General features: G+C 36.9%; 1 protein-coding gene and 1 pseudogene across 1 annotated transcript in view; both read right to left on the bottom strand.

Moving 5' to 3' along the window:
* Nucleotides 1-2,980: 2,980 nt before the first annotated feature.
* On the bottom strand, nt 2,981-5,905 carry LOC106335360 (annotated as a pseudogene).
* The window catches only part of LOC106335359 (probable cyclic nucleotide-gated ion channel 20, chloroplastic), a 20,522-nt gene continuing 14,554 nt past the window's right edge, over nt 2,981-8,948 (bottom strand). The window contains exon 12 of the mRNA XM_013773865.1: nt 2,981-3,103. The gene's annotated coding sequence lies outside the window, so the exon portion shown is untranslated. The remainder of the gene's footprint in view (nt 3,104-8,948) is intronic.

The following is an 8,948-nucleotide window of genomic DNA, read 5'->3' as shown; positions in this document are numbered from 1 at the left end:
TTATCATCTCTCTTCTTTTGCACATGTTGACACTTGTAGTTTGACATTTTCTCTTTAATTTTAGGGGTGGAAATGCTGATCCAAAACCTTTTCTTGTGCATTACAGTTAGGGTATAAACATAAATTGCACCGTAAAAATCCATATAGAATAACTTAGGTTGTAACATAATTTTTAAGCCTTGAGGGCCATTTTAGATTATAGTCCAAAGATCAATTATAATTATAAATAGATAGTGTCATATTTCATGACTTGGTACAAAACAAAAACGGTATGACATCGATCTATTTCATAAATAGAAAGAAAGGCTATTACTTATTAGTCAAGGTTTTTTTGAAACAGACAAAACTAGACTAAAAAAAAGCAAAGCATAAGTAAAACACAAGCAAAATATTATTAGGTTGCTTTTTATTTGACTTTATTTGTCCGAGGTCAGCGGTGAAAACTTTGATCCGAGGTCCTTGCTCGTTCACTTGCTTATTGACCAATTTCACCAAAACCACTTGTGTATCAAACACAAAACCGTATGACAACGATCTCTATTAGCTTTTGACAATTTCCTTCTTTTTTTTTCTTTTGACAAAAGCTTTTGACAATTTCTACAAACAAAAGTAGAAAATTACATGCATCTGAGTATTATTTTTCAGCATCCTCTTTTTTTTTTTTCTAACCGAGTATCCGGGCTCCACCGAGGTGGTCCAGACTAGAGACCGAAGTGAGCATGGATGCTGCCAGGACGTCACCATGTGGCTCACTGTGTAACAGTCTTCGGTTTCGGGTGCTGCAACCCACATGTAAATTCCGTGGTGGCCAAGGCTCGAACCCAAGGGTGGGCATTCCAGTTGGAGTGTCCTATACCACCTCAGCATCCTCTTTCTCTTTGTTAAATTCACTTCTTCTTAATCATCACTTCAAGTTTACATTTTTTCTATGGCACATCCTCCACCACAGTCACTAGGACATTTGTGAAACGAATATGTTCGCGAGTTACGGGTTCTAGTGGTAAAGTTTAATACTATATTTGGAAGGGATACTCACGTTGTTTTGGACGAGTGCACCTTGATGTGTCGAGTTTTAACCCGATTATCTAACTGCAAGTGCACAATAAAGTACGCAGTAGTAATGCGGGATCGAATCAAGATACAATTAAAAGATTTGAAAACTATTTTAAAACAAACGTTGGGCATTGGGAATTCTCAGGGATTTCTTTTTAATCAAGATACAATTAATGGAAGACACAGGGATATATTAAGAACCGTCTAGAACTCAAACACGATATTAGAATTAACCTACTTCCGTAGCGCTAATTCTCTATGTTATAGAAATCTCCACACTAACTTCCGCTGAGTTTTAATTTCTAAACAAGCATTAAGAACAGGTTCAATATGTTCACAAAGCGCAATAACATCAACTTCCGAGGGTTAAGGACACTTTGCTCATCTAAAGTATTTTCGGAAGTTCAAACAATCACTTTCGGTGCATCAAACAATCTAATATCATGAACTAAGTGATCAATTCAGTTCAAGCAGTAAGAAATCCATTAGATGAAGAACCAAAACGTAATCCCTTAGTCTACACACGTTTTATTACTCAAAACATCAAGAAATCCCCTATGAGAACCCCTAAACCCAACTAGACGACTACTCACACATAACTAAGCAAAAACAAGACGATTTTGATGAAGAAAACATGATAAGATTGTATTAAAACAGAGTAAAGGTTCAGAAGATCTTCTCCAAATGGTTTTGAGATGAACTCATTTACAAATCTTCACAAATCACACAAAACAAGTTACAAAACTCTCAAATCTCTCTCAAGAACTTGTAAATCTCCTTCTTGGTCGTCTCTGGTCTTTTCTGAGTCCCCAAAGGTCCAGTTCTCTCGTCCATTATTGAGAGGAGTGGGTAAAAAGGAGTGAAAAGTTCATTGGTGTGTGTGGAGCCCGTAGAGCGTGGGATCGGTCTATACTCAGTGGTCGGATCGGTCGATCTAGTGCATGAAACCGTAGCGACAAGTTCTGGTCGCTACGCATGTCGCTACAAGTCACGGCTTTTCTTCTTAGCTCTGGATCGGTCGATCCACATACAATGGATCGGTCGATCTATGTTCTGTGCGATCAATACTTCTCATTCGGTCCATTGTTCGGTCCATCTTGCTTCTGAATAAATCCCGAATGCGTTCTTTTCTTGCAAGCTATCTAGTAACCTGCATATTACACTTAAGAACACCAAAACGCATCAAATAGACCAAAACATTAATTAAAACCGACCATTTAATTGCTCCAAAACGAGTTTAAAACCTTTAAAAACACGGAATATCACACCTACCACAAACAACTCATAATATAATATTTCTCGGTTTCAACTTTGGAAAGTTTGATAATTTGGTCAGCTGGAATACATGAATCCCAACCCAACCTTCACTATAATAAGTATCACATATACAAGAATCAAGCTATAGTCAAATTCGGGTTCAATGAAATCACAAGCACATATGACTAATAATAATGTCTTAATACTAAGTAGAGTATGAAAATTGATAAGAGATCAAAGACTAGAAACGGCATACGATCTCAGAACGCAGCAATTCAAAATTTAGAATATACCTTTATAAAGTCTAGTGACGAAGCTTACTAATATACACAATATATTCAAACTAAATGTAACGAGTATTTCTGCAAAGAAGTTGATCTCTAGTTCCTTGGGTTGTACTCTTTAGTCTTTTTTGTCGTAACATTGAATCGTAAGGCATATGTTGGATAAGGATAATCAGTTAAGTAAACGATTTTTGTCTCTTTGAATAATTAACTAATTTATTACATAACAAATAATAAAAAGGATCTGTGAGCCACCCAAGTTTTAATAACATCATTTCTGCTAAGTCCCTATCTTTCAAGCTGCACCTGCACCTATAGACTCACGTAATCGTTGAAGGAAGATAATTTGAAAGGTAACTACGGTTCAGATGTTATTCAATCTATAGTTAGGTGAAAATTATCTTATTAAAGCGACAAATACATCGTAAAATATAGTTGTATGACAACCCACCAAGCTTATATCATCAATATCCATCGAAAAATAAAGATTACAATCTAATTGACTGAGCGTACGATCTCCTAAGCCATCTCCTTCTATATCTCCAAGCCACTTGAATCGGCCTAGCCGCTTGTAGCCTCCAATATGGAGATTCGTACCTTATGGCTCCTTAGGAATCTCGAGATTGGGGAACAAGCTCATGATGTCTTCAAGATCTGCTACACTGAGTGAAAAGGCCTCCACGTTTGTCACACACCAAACAGCTCTGCTGCTAATCAGTCCCTTTGATGGCATCCTTATCATAGTCCCATCTGAAAATTTCAAAGAATATCCAGTTCCCATATGCAGTGTCATCTAAGTGAATACTTTATGTTTTGAGTTTTTAACCGAAAGCATTGAGAGTTATGAGCACATAGAGTAAAAGGATGTACCTGGGTTTACAGAAGAGCGTTCTTGGCACCAAGTGAGAAGTTCTTCACCACAAACGAATTCCTCTGATAAAACAGTTCGATAACCGTCTTCTCCAATGCTCTCCATCGTACCTCTCACTATGATTACCATTTTTTTAACTAGATCTCCACGGTGCAAGACCATGCTACCATTTACGTAAGTCTTATGTTTCAGCCTCTCACGGATGGCATCTAAGATTGAATCATCCATCTTCGAAAATATCCTCACCTGCAAAAGCCATTAACATTTTCAATAATGCAAGAGAGAGAAGGAAAGAGAGCCAAAGCTGGAGGAAATGGACTCTGATGTTTACCTTCTTGAGAAATGCGAAGAGGTGTCGTCTTATATCTCTTTGAAGGTCATCAGGCATATTCTCAAAGAGCAATTCTTCGTGAACTCCTCTAGTAGCACTCCAGTTTAATCGCTCAGCATCTCGCACCCTCCTGAAAATATAGAAACAACTATTCAGTTAGCTTTACAGCTACTGATGAGACAACGTCATACCTTCTTCAGAATTCTACTTGAAAAGTGAGGCATAGTTCACATACTCTCTTATGACTTCTGGAAACTGTCTATGGCTCATCCATTTATTTACATCACGCCGTCTCAGAGTCATTTCCATATTCCTAAGGTGGACAAAACACAGTCAGTGGAGAGATAATCCATCATGTCTTCAGACATCCTCTACAACAATGGGAGTAATTTTACCTGCGGCCGAGAGACTGAAGGAAGTTCTGCATATTACCAATAAGAAGCGCGAAAAGGAAAAGCCCCAGTCCGATGATAGCCATGGTAAATAAGACCTCCCAGATAAAGTAACTTGGGACTTGGTTTCCACCAAGCGTGCTGATTTGCTTTTGAGAGTAGTAAACAATTGACAATAACTCAAGAGTTCCACATTATGCCAACCAATGCAAACTAGTTGAACAGTTTTGTAAACTTGAATTACCTGAAACCCCCAGAAAAGAGAGTATATGTATTTTTCGGGGAGATTAGTGTCATGGGTGAGATTGACTGCCTTCCAATAGATTCCATAACGAAAACCATTCTCTTGAAAACAAGCGGCAGCAGTCACATTCCAATTCAACACAGCCTGTGTAACTGTCGTGTTACGACGCTCACAATCTATTAGTTTTTCTTTTAGGTGTAAACCACAATCTATTAGTTCTTTGCATACACCATGACATTTCAATTCCATATGATCTTCACACGTCTCACGAAGGCATCGATTAACTCTCTGCAAGAGACAAAACGAGAAGAATCAATAAACCACTAAAAATAAATATTCACATATTCTGTTTATGACAAGAAAATGATTAAAGCACATAACGAGTATTACTGTATTAGTTTAATTACTTAAAAATGATATTAGTTTAAAGTTAATAATACAACAACCGTAGTCTCAGGATCTGTATATGCCAATCGGAACTGCAACAAAATAGGAAATAAGAAGCAGTAAGCCAATAGATTCTCTTATAACAAAAATGAAAGCAAAAGGACACACACCTGAAGCAGGATGTTTACAAAATATAAGACATCTGTTAAACTTCTAAGAGCTACCAATACGATAGCCATATCTTCATCGATCCTAATGCATTTTCCACTCTGCAGTATGAAAGATGATGGTGCTCAAGTGCAAGAATATAAAACATGAGAAGCAAAAGAAAGATATCTCATACCTGACTGACTTCTATGGGGAAGAAGAAGAGGGGATCTACGAAAATAGACAACAAGCATGAAAAGGCAAAGAATATAGTCCATCCCCGAACTTGTTTAGAGTTGGGCTCCATGATTTTGGGTAAGTATTTATCAACAGATGTAGCAAATCGCCTAGCCCAGCCTTTAGCATCATCATCCCGAGCATTATGGACCTAGCAAGATAAAAGACAAGAGTCGATATTTTAACAAAATTTATTTGAGCCTCGAGCTTAAAAAGTACTTGAGTCTCAAATTTGATTGTAAAGTAAATAAATCAAAACAATATACCATGGAATCAGAAACTCTGGGAGTGGGGATTTGAGCAGCTTCGCGATTGTAGTCAGAAGGGCAAGTGGTACCGTAAGGATGTGCATGTTTTGAGACCAACTCAAGATTGCGAGTAGAGGAAATAGGGTCACCCATTTGCACTAGCTGAGGCTGTCTCTGGGTCCCAAGAGGATCTGTGTAGCTTAAAACAACAGTCGATGAGTTTTCGAATACGTCAATGGTGGAAGACGTGTTTGAGAGGGAAACACTACGTGATCTGAAAGTGAAAGGCCTAGTACGAGATGATGATGATGTGCATGAAACTGGAAGCATGGGAACATCATCGTACCCGTTGGAAGAAGCCATTTCGAGACAAAAACTCCAAAAAAACAAAGAGCCAACAAGAAAAAAAAAGAAGAAGCTAGGGCATAAGTGAAGCAGAGACTATAGAGAGTTATGGAAAATTAAGAAGGAAGAAGATGATGATTTGAGTAACCAAGTCAGGGTGTTTTATAGAGGAGGAGTCGAGCAAGTGTATTATTTATTATTATTAGTCGATCGATAAACTAAAGAAAAGTGCGTGGATACCAAAGGTAAGACATTTTTTTGAAACTTCACTTCGAATTTTTTTTGGAAACTTCACGTCGAGACATTTTGCGAAGACTGACTTTTCATTTATAACTGTTTATAGTTCGATGGCTAAAAAATGAGATCGAAGACGTGTTTGCCAATCTCTTTTGTAGAGAAGTCTATTGATTGCTGTATTCAGTCTATCGATTGCTGTATTAATCTTTCTTTGGAATGTTTAATCCACATGTTTGTTTTTTTATCAATACGCTATATCTGGATAAAAAAATTGAGATTTCATTCGAACATTATTGCATCAACATCTAGATGTTATATATATTTTTTTTTTTGTAACACATCTAGATGTTATATTTGAATTCAAACACTACAAGAAAACAACTTCAACCCCAACTACAACTAGCAGCGATGACTTCTTTCATCAGAAAGGTTGTGACGAGATATCAATTACTTTCCGTGAACATATAACTCTTATCTAAATATTCTCTGAACTTTTCGATTATTTAGTTTCCTCAGTTTTTTTTTCTCGAAATGTCTTGTTGGTATTTTGTCGAATGATTTGTATTTCCGATAACCATGTTTTATCAGAAGGTTCTTGACAGTTTTTGTGTATAGTTTTTGGGTACAACAATGTAAGATTATACTGTATATTATATCGATAAGTCCTCCGAACAGTGGACAAAAAACTATTGCAATTCTCTCGCCAGAACTCTTCTCGCTAGTTTGTCCAAAAGTTAAATCAATGTATTCGTATTTCTTTTTTTTTTTTTTTTTTTGAACTTTATGTATTCGTATTTCTCGGAGCATGAAATTATCTTTCCTGCCTGTAAATTTTAATCTCTTGAATCTCCCGGTAAAATTATCATCATCAATTGGTTTCATGAAGACAAACCGATAATATCTCACATCGGTACGTTCCCATAAATTTATTCTATAGTCACCTTATCTCCTCTCACTAAACTTTCAACCATTCTCTCCTCTATAAGCTAAAAAGTCCTTCTCTCTTTATAAGTCGCCATACTTTATATTTGATTATTGAGCTAATTTATGTCTTAAAGCTGTTTATGTATTGGTTTATATATGTTTTGTTTCCTCAACTATTGTACTGTTGTAGTCATATACATATATGAGCCATATATATAATGGTTACGTAGTCTCATTTATATTAACTTGTCTTTGGTCAGATATTGTGTTCTTTATTCAAATATTGGGTTCTTTGGTTTATGAGAAAATTATCATTTAAATCACCAATTTTTAGTTCAAAAGGGCATGTATCTCTTTTTATGGACCATTTAAAATCTCAACTTATATTGACTAGCCATTTAAATCTCTAATGTATTAGAAGTTAACCATTGTTTCTAATTTCTGTTAAACCCTTCTAAAACTCGTTTTAAAATATTTAAAAATGTTCTTCCACGGATTCAAACCGTGACCAGAGGTACAAAAACAACAAAGCGAAACCACTAGAATACTTACAGTTTTATTAACTAGTAGATAATAATATACTTAATGTTTTAAAAAAAAAAGAAAAAAAAAAGAAAAACGTGGAAGGCTCATGGCAAGTGAACTGAATATTATTCTTAGTGACCTGAAGACAACGGTTTAGGAGGATTATGAAATCGATGAAAAAATTGCAGTGTCGTGTTAAGCTTTTTGCCTGCTGGACATGATCAGTATGGCTGCTCCTGTTATTATCTCTAATGAAGTTTCCATGGGGAGATTCAAATTTGAGGATCAAGTTTGAGATACAAATGATTCATCCATGTTTTAGAGTCAAAGGGCTATGTTAATAAATTTATGTACCATTTACGTGAGTTTAGTTGAATCATTAGTTGGTTTGTAAACTATTAAAAGTTTCACTGGTACTTGCGAGGAAAGAAGTAAACAATGACCACTTTTTTAATTGAATAACGGTTTTAACACTGTTGGCCTGATTCCACTGCAGCAACTTGTTAGTTTTATATTGTAATTCTATGAATCTATCATTATGCTCGGTCCCAACAACCACACAAACTTGAAGACATAAAGAGATCTAGTCAGACTTTGCTCAGACATCTTAAAAACAATGAATCACGTGCATGGTATAATCTGGAAGACTATTGGATATTGTTTACCTCCTCTGTGTACTTCAACATCTTTTCAATTAGTCTGTCTGAATTTTTATTTGTAAAGTGTTGGGGTCAAAAACGGTTACGACGGAATTACCACCCGAAAATCCTCGGAGATCGTATTTTTGAAAGAGGTAGTAAAAAGAAGGATACAATTTTCGTAAAATATAACCAATACGAAGTTTTTACGAAGAAGTATCCTTGAAGATTCAAACCAAACAAACCAGGCTCGGGCGTTGCGTAATTACTGCGCATACACGCCGTCCAGTCGCTACGTAGCAACAAGGTCCGGGCCGATATTGGCCGCTGCATAGCGACTGAACGTCCGACCCACTCGGTCGCTACGTAGCGACCAAGCTCTAGACAAAGCTCGGTCGCTACGTAGCGATCGGGCTCGAGCCAATGTTCGGTCGCTACGTAGCGATTGAACCCTTCCGAACATCGATACGACACCAATCCATGCATTCTCGTCAAACCTTCGAATGCTATCTCCCGAAGACCGTAGCAAGCTCAGTCCATGTTTTCCGCTATTCTAACTCATCAATCAAACTTCGCGGATTAGAAACCGTAGAAAATTTGTAGTAAACGTGTCGAGTCGGAAGACGTCCCAAAGGTACCTAAAACACGACTCGAGGCTCATCCTACGATTTCCTAACCAAAAGCCCGTAAACCACAACATGGTTTACGCTTGGCCCACAAGGAAGGATAAATGTCAAGTTTCCGCGGATAAATATGGAAGTTTTGAAGATAACTGTGAAGATCGGGAAAAATGGAATATCTCCATTTTATGCTATGACGGCTTAAGGG

The sequence above is a fragment of the Brassica oleracea genome, chromosome C3 (assembly GCF_000695525.1).
Source record: "Brassica oleracea var. oleracea cultivar TO1000 chromosome C3, BOL, whole genome shotgun sequence".
Lineage (NCBI taxonomy): Eukaryota > Viridiplantae > Streptophyta > Magnoliopsida > Brassicales > Brassicaceae > Brassica > Brassica oleracea.
The sequence above is the reverse complement of the archived record's forward strand: the minus strand, read 5'-3'. Positions and strand labels throughout refer to the sequence as shown.